The following is a 17,855-nucleotide window of genomic DNA, read 5'->3' as shown; positions in this document are numbered from 1 at the left end:
ATTACATATTCTGGGTTTATTATGTCTAATATACATACAACCTTATTATTTTCCCAATGTTTTAAAGTTTTTTCTCCTATTATTTCTATTTCATCTAATATTTTTACTATATTCTCTAGATCTCTTTGGTTTTTTATTATTTATATCCTTTCTATTCCCGTTTTGAAATTATATAATTATGTTTCTATATCTATCAAAGTATAGTCTTTTCCTAATAGATCTTCATTTTCTACTATATCTTTTTCTTCATTTTCTTCTAAAATTAAATTCTTTGATTCTGTTTTTCTTTTACAGCATGTGTTATTTTCTTCACAATCTTTACAGCAACTATCTTTTTTCTTTTGCAGGTTTATCTGGTCTTCAGTCTGGATTTTCTTATGTCTTATTCTAGTTTCAGCTTTAATAGTTTGTACTGGTGTATGAGTGATATTTTTTAAGAATATCACTCCATCTTTTGTAATCATACAGCTACCATTATTATGTAACATGAAATCTAATCCTATGACAAAGTCTACATTTATATTTAAATCTCTTACCCATATTTTATCCATTTTGTAACTAGGCTTGTAAAATTCTGAGCATGTATTTACAAAGCTAATGTATGCTTTATGAACATAATGTCTATATATATATTATGTGTTCCATCCATTTGCATGGCCGCAACTGGTTTTTCTAGGATTTTTATTAAGTTTGGTGGAACTACTCTTTTATTTATTATACACTTTGTGCATCCCGAAGCTACTAATGCTAATGTTTCTATTTCATAGTCATATATCTTTATTCTTGCAAGTATCTTTATTGTTCCAAATTTTTTATCCTCATTACATACTAGTGCTTCATAGTCTTCTACGCTCATTAATTCTTCTTGATTGTCTTCTGGTATGGGTTTAAGGGTCTAATTTTGTCAAATGAAACTATTTCTTGTTTGGATTTAAGTTATTTGTTTTTCCTTTTTCTAATTTTTGTAAAAAAAAATTTCTTCATTTTTCCTTTCTCATATTTATGTATTCTTGTTTCTTATTCATTTACCCTTTGATTTACCTTTAGTGTCATTATTCTTTTTATAGTACACATAATACATCCTTTATATAACATCTTACATTTAACTTTTTTCTTTACCAGGGTACCATTTACAAAAGGAACATGCATTACTATCTAATCCTTTATTTCTTTTAAATTCATGATTACAATCTTCAGAGATATTTACTAAAGTGCTTGCTTGAATTGCTTCTAAATCCAATTTCTCTAATCCTATTTCATTTATTAGTTCTTCTTCTTCTTCTTCTGAATCTAATGAGTCTGTTTTAACTTTTTCTTCGGCGTCTACACTTACTATAGAATATATACTTTCATTATCAGACATGTATTCATCTACATTTATTAAGGTTTCTTGAAAGTCATCGATTAATTGAGAATTTCTTGTCTTGTTATTTATTCTTTTTGGACATGTATTTGCTAAATGTTCTACACTTCCGCAGGTGAAACATTCTAGTCTATTTTTGTAATTTCTTTCTATTCTATATTTTCTTACATGTCTATTTCTATCTAAATAAGGCTTTCTAGCTGCAGATTTCCTAAGATAATATTTCTTTTTATTGTAACTTCTATTATATTGTGGTTTATACTTTCTATGTTTTTTCTTTCTATAATTATCTTTATCGTAGCTTTGAGTAGTGTATACCACATTTTTACAAAAACTCATTTCATTTTGTTTTAACTGTATTTGTATTTGTATATGAGTACACTTTTCTTGTAATATTTCCATTATATGTTGTATTTTATGTCCTATTGACCATTTTACAGCAGGATGTTGTATTACTCCTTCTCTCTTATTCCATCTGTCTTCTATTTCCCTTCCTAAAGCTCCTAGTAACTTATTAAATAATTTTTTTACCTAATTCTTGGTCAAAAGCATTTCCACTAATAGTACAATAATAAAATAATCATTTAAGAATTTCTTAATATGAAACCAACTGCTTATACTAAGTTGTTCTAGCTTTATTACTGCATTTCTTTGTAACATTATTAATCCACTATTTGGATCTTCTCCAGTAATTAAAGTATGTATCTTATTTGTAAAATTATAGGGATTTGCCCCCATTGATACTAAGACTTGAAATTCATTTGGAAATTCTGTCTTATATGCTTCCCATAAATCTTGTGTTGATTCTCCCAAGAATGTCTCTAGATATTTATACATTGTTTCAATAGATCTGAATCATTATAATTTTTTATATAATCTACTACTACTATGCCTTTCCAAAGATCTATTACTGAGTTTCACATTTGTGGATCATGAGCTGCTATATTTAATATTTTATCCTTACTACCTCCTTCTTGTAGTCTGATAGGTTCTTCTATAGGCATTCTTTTTCCGGATGGTTTTATATTTTCTATGGGTACTTCTCCTACTCTAAAAACTCTTCTCCTTGGTACATTTCCTGTATTAGTATCTACTGTAAGTGGTTGTTCAATTGTTTTTTGGAATGGGCTAGAACTTGTTGATTCCGTTAATTCTTTTTGGCTTATTATTGATTCTAATTCTATTTCTTCATCACTTTCTTGTATTTCAGCTAAAATTTTATCAAAATTATCTGATTTCTTTTGTGAAATACTTTCTACTCTGTATCCCCAATTATCTGTTATGTATTCACATGTTTTAAAATGCTTTATAGTTTCTTCTAATGTTAAATTTCCTAATTTACATCCTTTACATTTGAAATTCTTATTTTTATCCTTTTTATGAATTTCTTTCGCTCTTTCTAAGGCTATGTCTACTTCAAAGTCGTCTTGTATTATTTCGATATTCATAATTTTAGATATCTAAATCTCGATGGGTAGTATAGCTATAGTCTGTGAATCTTATAGAAGTCTCTCCTCTAGAATTGGTATACATTAAATGAGGTTCTGGTTTTAACATCTTTTTCTTATTGAAATCTTCTAAATTCCATTCTAATCCTCATATTCTTCAAGGTTTATCTTTATGGGTTTTATTAATTTTATTCCTCTATTTCCCATAACTTCTACTACATCGTCTACTTTAATTTTGAATTTAGTATTATTTTTATTTACCATCTTTCCTAAAAATCCTACACACATTAATAAATTATTTCCATTACTCATTTCTTCATATCCTTTAGTCTGTATTCCTATCTTAATATGTTTTCCAAATTCTACTAAGTTTATCATAAAGTCTGGGCTTATATAAAAAATTCCTCCATTATTTGTCATATCTACTTCAGTTAATCCTATTATTGACTTCTTTAGATCTGACCACCTATCATCATAAATTACTACTAATACTTTGGTTCCTAGATTCTTTCTAGTTAATCCTTTTAGTCCTATTACAATTAATCCCATATGCATTAAACTTCGTCTAGTATTTTTTATTTGTCTTACAGATTCTGAATTAATTAAGTTTATTGTTGTAACACTATTTCCTATGGCTGATAATTGTTCTTCTCTATAATGTCTATATAATTGTGTTGTACTTGAGAAATGTCCTATATTATATAAAATCTTTGGATTAAGTAGTCTTAATTGATTTTGCTGAAAAAATTTGTATATCTCTATCTATATCTATTACATCATCTAATTGTTGATTTTCTCCTGATCTTCTTCTACTTAGAATTCGTGACAAAAGGTTATTACCTATTCTATTATCTGAAAAACTTACTCTGGGTCTTTTTGATCCTTCTTCGTTTCTCGATCTAATTGAAAGAAGGTCCATTTTTGTGGTTTTCTAACTATTTTAGCTTTTTTTATTTTTGGGGTTATTTCTACTTTTTTAACAATTGTTCTATTAATTCGTCTACTTCTTTATTTCTTGGAGTTTCTATGTTAGCTCTTATCTGTTTGCCTTTAATTATTTTATCTAAGTTTTTGTTAACTTCTAATAGTAATGCTATTATAGTAATATTTTGTTTTATTTTTGATCCGATTTTAGCGTTAGGGAAATAGTCTTTATAGTCTTGTGGCAAAGGAAGAGACTTTTCTGTTAATTGTAAGGCTTCTATATGTACTAAGATTGATTCACTCATGAAAGAGAAATTTCTTTTAATTCTTCTATTGTCTTTTTTAATTCGCTAATATCACTGGTTAAAACTTCTACTTGTTGTGTTATCTGAGCTACTAATTGAGTTGTCTTTATTTCTAATTCTTTTGGTTTTTTTGCAATAGTTCTAACTAGTCTCTCTATTTCGTTTTTGGTAGGTATTTTTTCTAAGTTAAACTTATTATTTAAAAACTGAATTTTTCTATCTATCTCTAATTCTTGTGATTTTAAGAAATCAAAGTTCTGTTCTAATTTTTCTAAGATCTTCTTCTGTTTAGTTTGTGAAGATTCTATTACGTCTAATATTCTGATGGTATTTTTATTATTTTCCTGAGATTTCTCACTAAAATTTATGATTAGATCTATTAACGTATTGAATTGTTTGTCTTCACTATGTAATATATGTTCTCCGTTATTGAAATTACACTTTATAATAGTATGATCTTTCAGTACTCTATATTTCTTTTTTGGATGTATTCTTAAATCTAAATATTTCAAATTTTTAATGTATCCATTATGACTGATTTATCTACTATCCTAGTGGAATCCACACTTTATGTTCTTTTTGAAGTTTAATTCTTGTTGTAAATTTTTCTATATCGTCTCTTATACCTTATAGTTCCCAACTTATAGCGGATATGGTCTCTTCGTGTATTATACTTTGTAAAAATCTATTTTCTATTAATGATGATAATGCTTCTGTATTTATTACTTCTAAAAATGCCTTCAGAGCTTTTTCTATTTTTTTTCTTAGCTCTTGTCTTTGTTCTATATCTCTATATAAATTCCAGTAATTAATAGCTATTTGTCTTGCAAAAAACTGCGTTTTCATATAAAGATAATTAATATGGCTTAAAGCGTCTTAATGCTTGTTTCGGAGAGGATTTTCTAAACCTTATATATCTTAATAGTCTATATTCTAAATTTGATATTATATCTATTATCTCTTGTAGCCTTTGTTGATTATCTTTAGAGTTACTTAATCTAATATATTCCAGGTATAATCTATTTAGTTCTTATTTAACTTATAGATAGTGATCTTGCATGTATTATCCCAACGGGATGAAACGTACCTTTCTTTCTATATATCTAATATATTCTTCTCCTCTAAATATTTCGTCGTTTGTAAGCTGTATTTCCCAAAGAAGATTATTTCTAAAGCTTAAAACGTCTGTATTAGTTTCTAAGGCTTCACGATGAACTGTTTCTAAATAATTAACGTATTCAGTAAGAAATTTTCTAGTTTTTCTAACGTTTATAAGTCTTTGACGAGTTAGGTATATCATACGATAATGGAAACTTATATATTTAGTAAAACTATGTTGTCTCATAAAAATTTGTTTTCTAGAAAATGATCATCTTGTCTAGCGTAAAAATGGTCTTCGCATAAAATATAGTCTTAAGGTCCAAAAATCTTAAAGCTCTGATACCAAAGGAATAGGGGGTATAGGATATTTAAAATCTTTTCAAGCTTTGGAATGTTTAAAGATAAGAGTAGTGTTGTAGTGTGTTTGTATCAAATTTTTAAACAATCCTACTCGGTACTTCCTCACTCCAAAGGAATAGGGGGTATAGGATATTAAAAATCTTTTCAAGCTTTAGAATGTTTAAAGATAAGAGTAGTGTTGTAGTGTGCTTGTATCAAATTTTTAAACAATCCTACTCAGTACTTCCTCACTCCAAAGGAATAGGGGGTATAGGATATTAAAAAAAAATTCAAGCTTTAAAATGTTTAAAGATAAGAGTAGTGTTAGAGTGTGTTTGTATCAATTTTTTAAACAATCCCACTCGGTACTTCCTCACTCTTTAATGTCTTCTTATCATGTAGTTTTCTCTCTAAGCTTCTGTTTATCTCCCCTTTTCTTTTCTTTTCTCTTTTTTTTTTTTTTAATTTTACTGGACTCTGCCCACTCACGAATCTTGTTACACTGTTCATCTCTTTCTCTTAACTTCTGTTCTTCATAATCCTCTTCTTTAACCACACCCCGGCCATGGCCAACAATTCGTCCTTTATCATTTTTAGACATTTTAATGGCTTCTCAACACCTAGGAATTTACAGGTTAATTCATCAAGTTTGTTAAGACATTAAGAGAATAACCATAAACTAAGAGTAACAGATTCATAATAACAAGAAAATTACCCAAACATAGATTTATATAACATAGATTTACAATAATCATTGTAATAATGTACATAACTGGGAGAGTAACACAGAAACATAGTTATAAAAACTTACATGACTTAAAGACGGAGAGAGGTTTCCCTTTCGGGGAATCCCAAAAATGACTTCTCGCACTTGGAGGATTATTAAAAAAAACTAGTACTATTTTACAGTAGAGGTTTATATTACAAAGGTTTAGATTGGGAAGAGGATTTGAGGCAGTTGATGAAAGGGAAGGGGAATATGGATTTTTTTGGTGCTTGTATGTGTTGTTGATGATATCCTTTGTCTTCACAAATGACCTCTATTTATAGGAGCTTCCGGACTTCAACTTCTGATTTAAAATTGTTAAAGAATCTTTCTAAATTTAGCCGGGGGCACGTTGGGCCCCATCGTCACGTGAAAATTTTAGAAGAGTATTTATATTATTGTCCTTGTTGATCCTATAGCTGCTTTATTAAAGCTACTTTTATAAAAGTTGGTCTTCATCCGTCTTTGTTGTTTTCTTCAATCGAATCTGCTTTTTCTTTGTCTTGGCTGTAGTGATTATATGTCTACCAGCCCTTATTTTTTTTTTTTTTATGTGTCTAAATTGTGTAGTGCAACAGAATCAAAACTCATTCCTGAGTCGACGTCGTTTGGATCTTGTGAATCTTGAAATGCACTATTCTGAAAATCTACCATATCTCTTTCAAGGTCTGAACTATGTACTGGAGACATTTCTGGACTTGGAGATAGTTCTGGACTAGGGGTTTTAATTATGTGCTTGTCTTGATCTTTTTTTTCTTGAAAAAACTTTTCGAATGTCTGTTTCACTATGTCTTCTATTTTCTCACTTTTTTTCTTTTTTGACAATAAATTTTTCTTTTTTGAATTGTCTCCTAGTGTTAATGTTTTTGGGAGTCTTCGCCTTGTCTGAAGTGATGAACAACCTTCATCTTCACTTTTTGGCAAAGTGACAGCCATTAACGGATTTGATAAGTCTTTACCGGCTACCGTTTGAACCGGACTAGTTGTATCTTTATCCGATATAGTGGATTTTACTGCATTCATTGGGGAATGCACACCCGTCTCATCCATTTTGTCTTGAGATGGAAAACTCTGTGATTGAACTAATTCAAATTTGACCACTTGAAGTCTGTGTTATAGCATTCTCACTTGCTCCATGCGTCTTGCGTTTTCTTGGATCAATGTCTCATTTTTCTAGTTTAGTCTTTTGAATGCCTCAGTCATGGAAGAACAATGGTCACAAAAAAATCACTTTGTCTGTATCTTTCTGGATATTGTATTGAGGAATTTTGTCTGGATTTTGTTTAAGTGCTGGGGAAATATAATAGTTAGGACCCAGTATCCCTCCTGCATAGTCTAAAGCTTCAGTAAAATTATTAAATCCTTTAAACAAACATTTCTCGATGTCTTTAATTGAATCTATAACTTCTGGCCAAATTTGAAAAATGTCGTGGCTCGTCAAGAATGACCAAGTCTAAGTGGTTAGCCAAGAGGGGGTAAATTTTACTCGTGTAAATAGCTTTGAGTTTATCTCATATATATATATATATATATATATATATATATATATATATATATATATATATATATATATATATATATATGAAAAAAATGAAGTGTAGACACATAATAACAATATACTTGTTTTAAAACTTAGGACCCGTTTGATCATGAGAATTATTCATCATTTTTTTCTAATTTTTTTCCACTTTATTTGAAAATCAGCATTTGGCCATGAAAATTTCAAATACGATTGTTTAAGTAGGTGTTTGGCCATGAAAACCAAATATTTTTCACTATATTTGGAATTTTGAAGTTGGAGTTGTGTTTGGGTATAATTTTTGCAAAGAACATTTGGTTATTTGAATGTACTGCGAGTGAAAACAAGGTTTTAGGTATTTTTCAAATTCCAAATACAACTTAATTTCATGGCCAAACGTTGATTTCTAAATAAAGTGAAATAATTTTCCGGAAAAGAGTAAAAAAATTCTCATGGCCAAACGGGTCCTAAAAACCAACTTAAACCCTATTTTCACTTTTTTACTCTAAAAAATTCCAAATAAGATGAAAAATATTTTATTTCTATGGCCAAGCGCCTACTTACTAAGTCTGAATTTTGAATTCGTCCTTGCACATTCATATCATCATCCGAGTACTTGGACACATTCATACACGTCCAGAAGTGCACGTGCATCTTCAATGTTAGATTAGTATTTTGGGTCTTTCCCTACTTCAAATGATCATAAAAAATAAAAATAAAAGGACAAATGATTTTATTGCAGTAGAAAATGAATGGCATTTATCTTGTAGTTTCTTTCAATTCTTTCGTACAATACATCCTGCCACAACCTAGTCCAGTTAAGAAATTGAAACCTGTATCGTAACACTGAAGAAAGGTCTGCATTTTTGGGTGGAATTTTACTTTCTCCATCACTGGTCACCTACTTTGTACCACACCATTAATGTTGCTTACATGAACAAAAAAGAAAAACAATGGAGAGTGATGTAATAATTAACTACTACCGGAAAAACATTAATTTTGTGATGGAATATTCATGACTAGGTTCATCACAAATTAAAGTCATGACGGTTAATGAAATTCATTGTGGACAAAATTTGTGTGGGTTTGTGATGACATTTATGAGGATTTTATTTTTCTGTCGCAAATTTTCTAGGACGCTTTAATTTGAAATGGATTTCGACGGATTTCTTCTATTACAACAATATTGTTTTTTTTTTCTAGCAATGTAAGGTGTGATTTTTCTTTCCTTAGACAATAGGAATTAGGGGTAAGCTAGATAGCTAGATCCTCTGTATCCTCCAAAAATAGTGTAAGACTGCATGCAACCAGGGGCGGTTCTAAGGTAAGGCAACTAAGGCCTTTGCCTTAGGCCCTAATTATTAAGGGCCCCAAAAATAGAAATTACTATATAATATTATTATATATATGATTTATGTATTTATTATTAATAAGAAATTTCAAATTTTAATATTTTTTAATTGAGTCAAGGTTGCACGGTTGAACGAGTACATAACGATAAAAAATTTCCCTCATTAAATTAAATAGTTTTTTCTGCTTTCTCATCAATTATAATTTTTCTTCTTCTATGTACTCTTGTTTTTCATGTTTTTGACGATGTCACTTTCTAATTTTATCTTAATTCCTTTGAATTAGTTATTTCTTTTTGTCAATATTGGATTGATTCATGCATGTTCAGAAACACAAGTTTTTTTATGTTGCATATTTTTAACTAAGAATCTCCTAGCGCAAGTGAAGTAAAGTTCGAAATTTGGTAAATCATGTTCACTCATTTGTTTTTTTCCACTTAAATACGATGCGTTTGTATATGAGAGAGTTTGAAAACGTGACGTATGCCTAACCATACACCACACTTTGCGTTCTTGCAACTAGATCGAGGTCATGTGGACTTCTTTCTCATCTCATTATTATATGAATTTATTTAAAAAATTTAAGGCCTTTTAATATATTTTGGCTCGTTGAGCCGCCCCTGCATGCAACTTATTACACGATAGCCTAAATTCTGGAGAAGATACCAATATTCATAATTGGCTCAAACTAAAAATAAAGTCCTATCAAGTTATATAGTCATTGGAGTCCGCAACTTTTTAACCCAAAAAGTGTCTAAAGGCACCAAAATACCCCGCTAAAAAAAAAAAGAACCAAACTACCTTTTGCGCACAAAATTAGTGCGCAATAGGGCCAAAGTGTAAATTTACACTTTGGCCCTATTGCGCACTAATTTTGTACGCAATAGGGGTTTAGTAAAATTCCCATGCCTTTATTCTTTTGAATAGTTTTGAAATTCACGTTTTTTCCGTACTTTGACCAAAGATTAGTTATGTTTAAAAACGCCGGCATATCAATATTATATATAGAACCTGATATCTTTTTTTGCGAACAATAATGTAGGCTCAACGCATCAAGTATACCTATACATTTGGATCGTCGTTTCAGGGGTTGTAAAGTGCGCCGAAGTAAGTTTTGTTTGTTTGGAAACTTGTTATCTTTAGGTTTAAGTGTTTTATTTTATAGGGTTTTGATTAATTTAGGACGTCGCATGAGTTACTATTAAACGATAATAAAAACTAAGATAACTAATTATTATTAAGAAAATAATACCAAAAAAAAAAAATATTAACATAAAATGTACATTTTATTTACAAATATACAATCTCCATCCCCCTACGTCTCACATGTGGGAGGCTTTAGAATAACCTTAGGCCTAAGGCGAACCCCACCACTCTCACCATCATCTCCATCCCCCCTCTTCCTCTTAATCTGTGCATGCTCTATGGCGTGATCATCCTGCGTTCCCTTTCTAGGGGGCTTGTTCAAAATATGTTTCCTATGGGAGACGACAGTGGCCGAAATGTGATCTTCAGGAGATAACTCTGTCGGAGTAGGAGAGGGATCCACAGGCGCAGAAGAATGTACCTGAAATAACTTATAATCAATTTAGTGTATTTTTATGCTAAACTAAACATAAAATAACATATAAACAATTAATTTAATACATTATTTAATTGTAAAAAATTAAACCTGTGTGTCGACGGGCTTCTGAGATGGCTGGCTAGAGGGATCCTTAGAGGGCTCATGAGCTGGCTCCTCATTGTCTCTGAGTGGGCCGAGAACGGAGATGTAGATGGTGCGGAGCGAGGAGACCGGTCCTGGCCTTGAAAGAATGAACCTAAAATAACATATAAACAATATAGTTTAGTTTTATGCTAAACTAAACATAAAATAACATATAAACAATTAACTTAATACATTATTTAATTGTAAAAATTCAAATCTGTGTGTCGACGGGCTCCTGAGATGGCTAGCTAGAGGGCTCCTGAGATAGCTCCTCAGCGGTCGCCTGAGCAGGCCCCGGAGCCGGAGACATGTCGAAGTCTTCGAATAAGAAGTCAAAGTTCTCGAATAAGAAATCGAAGTCCAGAACATGTGACTTGAAAATAAATCCGATGTATCTACAGGTGTCGACGGAGGCTCTAAAGTTGACGGCCGGCAAGAAGTCGACGGAGGTTGCTGGGCTGGAGCTGGACCTGGTATATGGTCGTCAGGCTCATCTACTAGACCACGACCCCCTCTGTAATCAGCCTCTCTGGCCCTACCACCTCGGCCATCAGCCCATCTGGACCACGACCATGACCACCCGCTGCCTAATGCGGGACCTCTGGAACAGGCTCGTCGACACATCCGAGCTCCTGCGCCTGTTGCATACCACCCTCAGCTAGCTGAACCATCCGCGCTGCATATCTCGCTGTCTCGGGGGCATCCATATGGTCCATGCTCTCCTAGCGCATCCTCTGTACGGTCCGTAGCTGCATTTGTTTGCAAATATTAATGATTGAATAAATTTGTAACTTAATACATAAAAAGATTAATTAAGTTTAAGACTAATAAAACTTACCAACGCCTCATACTGTACTGAGAGAGCTGCATATCCTCGGCCATCTACACGAGGCCTCGCGAGGTTGCCAATCAAGCTGCGAGTGATCCGAGCATACCACTGCGTGTACGCTTGGACCGGAGTCGCATGTCCGACCACCGCTAGCGTCCCTACCTTCTGATCCCAACGGTGGACCTGGTGCTGCATAAAGGCCAGCCATGCATCAGTGACGGTCGAACGCTCATCCCGCGTGTAAATTCTGTACATAGCTCACCAACCCTACAAAATGTCGGCAGCTGATCCAAAATCTGATCATACGGCGTCCATATAAAAGCCTGTAAAAATAATTGAATTAGTTAACAATAAAATACTAAAATAGTAAACAAAAAAAAAATAACATACTAATGTTAAATAAAAAAAACTTACCGTGTCCGACGTCATATGATCCAGCTGATCCCTGAATGAGAGAATACTGTGGTGCGTATCCACATCTCGGATAACGGCTCTCGTCCATCTCCGCGCGTATGACATCGCCTCATCAATATAGTGGAGCAGAGGGTCAGCAGCTATGGGCTGAAAAGGTCTCATCCTAGTCCATACCATATCTAAAAGGGTTATTAAAAAAATATTTTATCGGTCGTCGTTTCAAAAAGCTATATTTAGAATAAAATTACACACACTTAAATATAGTACCTGGAGGAGCGGGAAAAATGCAGCGATATTGGTCCTCACGCTAATAGACGCTCGACAGAATCCGCGATACATGAAAGCTAGAACAGCAGCGCCCCAACTGTAACATCCCAACTCGTCCAGATGCTCCAGAAAGGGCAAATACCTCAAGCTCACATGCGAACCCGATGTGTTCGGGAACAGAATGCCCCCGAATATGACGAGAAGGTACAGACGAGCACGTCGGTCAACATCAGCCTGAGGTGTGTCCTCTGTAATCGGGTGCTGCATGTCTATGAAGCGCAAGCACTCGAAGAGGGAAGACATCAACAGCCGACTTTGTCCCCATATATGACCCTCCTGAGGCGCGAAACTAGTGAGCCTGATTAACTCCTGCTGATACGACGGCATCAGCTGGGGCTCCTCAATATACAAAACGCGTCCATCGACCTAGAGACCGTAAAGGACCCCCACGTCCCGAAGGGTGATGATGGCCTCACCAGTGTGAAGATGAAATGTATGGGTCTCTGGTCGCCATCGCTCAATCATGGCCGTCACAAGAGCCCTATCATGCTGTACGTGACCAGTAGCGACGCAATGGTAGATACCGCCCCGATATAGTATCTCTAAGACATGAGGATGTGGAGGCCGAGCTGCTAAAATATCCCATGCTTGCTCCACAACCCTGGGACGGACCAAGCGGGTGGGATCTACATCCGAATCCCATACTAGCTGGGACCTATGCTGCTGCTGTAGGTGAAGCACCTCTGGCTCGAAGGGCCCCGGATGAAGGGGGGCGGGATCCATGGAGGTGTCGTATCTGTTTTACGCATTTTTAATTAATCATTAACATGTACTATTAATTATGTAATCTTTTATCGAAAAATTATACTAAGGATGTTCAATCCTAAACTAAAGATGTTCAGACCTAAACTAAAGATATTCAATTATACTAACTAACTAAGACTTTAACGGGAAATTATATTAACTATCTAAATTTGCGAATTAATAATTGTTAATTAATTATTATACTAACTACAATTACTAACTAATATTATATTAATGCTATTTTAACTCTTAAATTAGGGATGTTCAAACCTAACCTAAAGATTAAATACAATTAACTAACAAATAAACTAAGGATGTTCAATTATACTAACTAACTAAGACTTTAACGGGAAATTATATTAACTATCTAAATTTACGAATTAATTAATTGTTATACTAACTACAATTACTAACTAATATTATATTAATGCTATTTTAACTCTTAAATTAGGGATGTTCAAACCTAACCTAAGGATTAAATACAATTAACTAACAAATAAACTAAGGATGTTCAATTATACTAACTAACTAAGACTTTAACGGGAAATTATATTAGTTATCTAAATTTGTGAATTAATAATTGTTAATTAATTATTATACTAACTACAATTAACTAACTAATATTATATTAATGCTATTTTAACTCTTAAACTAGGGATGTTCAAACCTAACCTAAAGATTAAATACAATTAACAATTAGCTAGCAAATAATTAACAAATAAACAAATAACAATTAGCTCGCAAATAATTAACAAATAAATAATTAATTAATGAAACTATTAACAAATATTTAATAACTAATTAATAAATAATTTACAAATAAACAATTAGTTAATCCGACAATTAAGGGTTACGAAATAAATAATCAACTAATAAACAATTACCTAACAGACAATTAACAATTAATTAATAAAAAAAATTAAAAAAAAAAAAACAGTGGACTGCCCATTGCGCACAGAAAAAGTGGGCAATATTTTTTTTTCTTCATAATCCGCAACTATTACACAACAATCATGCGTGGATAGTAATATATTGAACAATGTAATACAAAATTCGTAGTGAAATACCTAGAATGAAGGTGGTTTTTAGTTTTTGAAATCGAGTTTTACGCCGCTTTTATTCGAAATCAAAGTTTCAAACTTATTCGCTTCTTGTATTTACTTAATATTGACTTTTGAGTTAAAAAATTGTTCGAAAATGATGTTTTTAGATCGTGGGGGCCACTGAAAACGAAGGAAGCTCGTGCGATTTAAAAAAAATGGTGGGGACTGTCGGGTGGGGAAGACGAGGGGCTGATTTAGTGAGCCACTATTGCGCACAAAATTAGTGCGCAAAAGATAGTTTGGTTCTTTTTTTTTTTTTTTTTTTTAGCAGGGTATTTTAGTGTCTTTAGACACTTTTTGAGTTAAAAAAGTTGCGGGCTCATAGTCATTGTCACAAAAGAATGGCTGTTGTTACTCAACGCGGTACCATTATTGTTTTAAGATTTTGTATATCCGCTTCTATAATATGCTGTAAAGTACTCTTTTCATCATTAAAAATAATATCATGCCTCGTGAGCTGCAAGTACTAATACTGTACACAGTACTTCACGAAGCCACGTCTTATAGAAAAACTAGGGCCTATGCCCGTCTTTGCGCGGGCCCAATACTTTAGATTATAGTGCGTATGTGTATGTAGTTGTGTTTGAATAGTGATTATATATATATATATATATATATATATATATATATATATATATATATATATATTATGTTTAAAACCCGATTAATATAACATCAACTTGCGCTCCGTATCTAAAACTTTATTATATTAATGTTTGCTACGAATACAAAATCGGCAAATTTATTAATAGTTTTTAAAAGAGAAGACTTGTTTAAAAAGAAACTATTTTTCTCTCTTTGAGATAAAAGAATAGCAATATTTAAGCATCAGTTGATACTTTCAATTTTAATTCGATTAATTTAAAGGTGTAAAATACTTATTATTTTTAATCAAATTTTGATTTGGATAATTCTAATTCAAATTATTACATTAATTTTACATGTTTAAAACGAAACAAAGTAGAAATTGATTTTCTATTTAAACGAAGAAATACTATTTTTTAATTTTTGGTAAATATTCTCGGTTTAGCTCATTACTTGTCATGTTGTCTTTTGCATGATTTTTTAAGAAAACGTCGATTAGAATTATAATTTGACATTTACCTTATTCATTATTTGATCTCCATTTGATTTTTTTTTTTACGACATTAATCTCTTTTCACATTTATTAGAGTAAGAATAAAAATAAAAAAGTAATTAAATTCTATCTTATTTTAAAATATAAATATTTTAAGTATATTTATTTTAGTAAATATAACAAATAAATGACATGGCGGAATAGTAAAAAAAAAAAAAATTGTATGGTTTGACTACTTAACCTTTTGAAGAAAAGCAATTTCATTTGCTCTCACTAATGGATTGATACACACGTGGCAATGAATCCATCATTATTGACTTAATGAGATACTTTGGAAATTATATGAATATTGTTTGATTTTTTAATATGGGGTGCACTTTTTTTTTTGACATTATTAATTTGCACTATTTTTATGCATATATATATATATATACACACTATGTTCAAAACACCATTAATATAACATTGTACTTTGTGCTCCATATCTAAAACTTTATTATATTAGTGTTTGCTACGAATACAAAGTCTGCACTTTTTTTTTTTTAACATTATATTTTTTTAATATGGGGTTCACTTTTTTTTTTTATATTGCTTGATTTTGTTAATATGGGGTCCACTTTTTTTTCTTCCTTTTTTTTATTTTTTTTGTATTGCTCGGTGTTATTTAGTATGGGGCCCACACCTCTTTTTTTTTTTTTTTTTAAGGGACGACGGACGACTTTAGCGTGGGTCTAAACCCATGCTTTATATGGTTTCTTTTTTTTTTTTTTTTTTTTTTTATATTGCTTGGTGTTGTTTAGTATGGGGCCCAGCCTTTTGGACATTACTAGTTTGCACTATTTTAATGCATATAATAATATATATATATTCAAAACACGATTAATACAACATTGTAGTTTGTGCTCCGTATCTAAAACTTTATTATATTAGTGTTTGCTACGAATACAAAGTTTACACTTTTTTTTTTTTTACATTGTTTGTTTTTTTAATATGGGATTCACTTATATATATTCAAAACACGATTAATATAACATTGTAGTTTGTCAAGTTCGTATCTAAAACTTTATTATATTAGTGTTTTCTACGAATACAAAGTTTACACTTTTTTTTACATTGTTTGTTTTTTTAATATGGATTCACTTTTTTTTTTATATTGCTTGATTTTGTTAATACGGGATCCACTTTTATATATATATATATATATATATATATATATATATATATATATTCAAAACACGATTAATATAACATTGTAGTTTATGCTCCGTATCTAAAACTTTATTATATTAGTGTTTGCTACGAATACAAAGTTTACACTTTTTTTTTTACATTATTTGTTTTTTTAATATGGGATTCACTTTTTTTTTTATATTGCTTGATTTTGTTAATACGGGATTCACTTTTTTTTTTCCGTGAGTTTGGAGATGGTGGGTTTGACTTTTTTTACTTTTTTTTTTTTTTTTAATATTGATTGGTGTTTTTTTTTTTAATATTGGTTGGTGTTAACATGGGGATCACACTTTTTTTTTTTTTTTTTAATTGCCTAACGGACGACGAAGCATGGATTTTAACCCATGCTTCTATATAGTAGTAATGTTTGATATTTTTTATTCTGGCACATACAGGTCGCATAAATAATTCAATGCATATTACTCATTTCGTTCACTTTATTTGTGGTAGTTTGACTTGATACAAAATTCAATAAGAAAATGAAAACTTTTGAAATTTGTAATTCTTAAATATTTCATAACATCTGTGTGACTTTAAATTTTTGAAGCTTCCTAAACATGTTGAAACATTTATGTGACTACAAAAATTCTTATTTAGGAATATAGAAATGTGTCATTATTTTTTAATAGACTAATTGATAAGAAAATAGTGTTAAACCAAGTGTAACAATGGAGTCTATAATAGTAGTTTAAATACTCCCGAGGCAGAAATTATAAATTTATTATAGAATATCTACGTATGTTAAGCTTTATTTATAATCTTTATACTACTAAAATTCCTAGTCAACAAAGCATGGCACACCATACTTGTCACCTACTATTAAATCGGTTCGAATATTCTGGACTAACTAAAATACTCGCATTCCCTTCTTGCCTGAAATGCATAAAAATACTTTGATTATTATATATAGCCAACTTTACATTATTAGCCTAATATGATGTTGTTAGGTAAAAAGAGGTTAGGCTTGCTAGGCTCGTAATTTATGGTTCCAACTCACTGTTACTGTTTCAAGTTTGCCCACTTAAATGTAGTACTACTACTAGTAAAAGTTCCACTAGGCATTTTTGCTTTAGAGTTTAATTCTGTAGTTATTGGGAAAAGACAAGTGGGTTTTATGGCAAAACAAGAACCAAAAAGTAAAAGCATGAAAACACATACAGGTTCCTCCTTCTTTTTATTGAAGTTTGTCCAACAAAAGTGCTTGTTTTAGTACTGAAAATTCCGACCGACAAAAAGAGAACTCTTTTATGCATGTTGATTCCTAAGACGAGCGAGTTCATTTTTATCTTGATATGTACGAGGAAATTT

The sequence above is a fragment of the Lycium ferocissimum genome, chromosome 3, assembly GCF_029784015.1.
Source record: "Lycium ferocissimum isolate CSIRO_LF1 chromosome 3, AGI_CSIRO_Lferr_CH_V1, whole genome shotgun sequence".
Taxonomy (NCBI): Eukaryota; Viridiplantae; Streptophyta; class Magnoliopsida; order Solanales; family Solanaceae; genus Lycium; species Lycium ferocissimum.
This window is presented reverse-complemented; position numbering follows the sequence as displayed.